This window comes from Triticum dicoccoides, chromosome 7B (assembly GCF_002162155.2).
Source record: "Triticum dicoccoides isolate Atlit2015 ecotype Zavitan chromosome 7B, WEW_v2.0, whole genome shotgun sequence".
NCBI classification, from domain to species: domain Eukaryota; kingdom Viridiplantae; phylum Streptophyta; class Magnoliopsida; order Poales; family Poaceae; genus Triticum; species Triticum dicoccoides.
The window spans coordinates 742,879,741-742,881,735 of NC_041393.1; positions in this window are offsets into that span (position 1 = coordinate 742,879,741).

The following is a 1,995-nucleotide window of genomic DNA, read 5'->3' on the forward strand; positions in this document are numbered from 1 at the left end:
CAAACTAGATTGATTTATTTTCAATGAAAGAGGTGCTTTGTAACGAGTTTCAATCTTGCGGTGCTCTATATCCCGTTGACATAGTAGAGGACAAGACACGTATTTGTATTTTTGTCATTAAGGATAAAACGATAGGGTTTATTTATATTGATTGGGTTTACTTTGTCTACATCATGTCATCTTGCTTAAGGCGTTACTCCATTTGTCATGAACTTAATAACAAGATGCATGCTGGATAGCGGTCGATTGGTATAGTAGTAGATATAGAAAGGAGTCGGTCTACTTGTTTCGGACGTGATGCCTTCATTGTCGTGAATACGTCATAAGTATACACTTTTCTATCAATTGCCCAACAGTAATTTGTTTCCCCACCTTATGCTATGTGTTTGAGAGAGAAGTCTCTAGTGAAAACTATGCTCCCGGGTCTACTTTTACATATTATAAAAACCAAAAATACCTTCCTGCAATTTATTTACTTTTCTTTTCTTTTACAATTTATTTATCCTTCAACCACTATCAGAAGTAATCCTTGCAAGTAGCGAGTCGAAGGGGATTGACAACCCTCTTGCTCGAGTATTTGCTTTTGTGCGTGTAGGTACTGCATGAATTTATGTGGTTCTCATATCGGTTCGATAAACCTTGGTTCTCACTGAGGGAAAATACGTATCTTTATTGTACTGCATCTCCCTTCCTCTTCAGGGAAAATCATAACACGATTTACAAGTAGCACTTAGGTTTCACACTAATCATCTAGCGCGTAAAGACCGACATGACAAAACTGAAAAGATAGCAAAACGTCTCTTAGCTTGACATCAACGTCAGTCACCTATCTCTGGCACCACTACAACAACCATCAATGAAAAAGAATGATGGATCACCTCCTCACCCGAGCTCGACGCGGCTCCCTCGCTGTTATGCAGCTTTGCAGACCTCCAAGGTGGCTCACCAAAAGGTGAAGCCATTGCCGCTGAACGAATCAGACCGGTGAACACCCTGAGCATGCCATCAAACTCCAGAACTAGTACCCCACCACGACTACACGCCGAATGAGGAAACCATATCTGCCATCCATCAATGACGAACCCAGCACATATTTGGTAGGTCCTTCACAAAAAACTCATTTCGGGCACTCGAAAAATGGAAAATGATTTTTCCGTGCAAAGAAAATGAAAAGTCCCTTAGGCAACATTGTCTTGAATTCCAATATGCACCCTTGTGCACAATATGAGATCATTTTTTTTAATTTTTCATGTGAAAAGATAGAAGAAAAACAAAAGAATGCTGAGGTAGATTCTTTTTTGAAACATAACTTGTCTTTTTGATGAGAGGTGGATCGAAAATATTTTACATGTTAAGATTTGGTCAACTGTACATAAAATGATGTCTTATAGTTTTGGAAATGGTGTGGTGTCATTTTAAAACAAATATTTGGTAGATTCTTCTCAAAAAAAAAGAATTTTGTCATTCCGAAAATAGAAATTAATTTTTTCCTAAAAACTTATTTCTCATAACACTTTTTAAAGATATTTGTCTTATTCCAATTCCAAGTTTGTTAGTTTTCCTAAAAAGTAGGTCTGATTTGCTGACACAATGAGAATGTTTTTTTTGAATTTTTCATATCATAAAACTGTTTATATGATTCAACACCTTATTTTGACCAATTTAGATGGTCATAACGTTTACTGGATTCTGATTGGTCCATAGGCATGTCACGCGGATCGTGCCTCCAATGCCGTCGGATGGCCCCGGATCCGACGGCAGCCCTCGTCCCCCTCACACTCTCATCCCTCTCACCCCCCTCGTCCAAACTCCAAACCCTAGCGTCCCTCGCACCCCACCCGTGCCTCCTTGCCCCCGCACGCGGCCCCCCGTCGCACCCATCCCCTCGTCCCCATCTCCACCGCCGCCACCGCGCCCCTCCCGATCCAACCTGCGCGACAACCTACCTCGCCGCCCCCACCCGCCGCCCCCACCCGCTTCGCTCCGGGATCCATC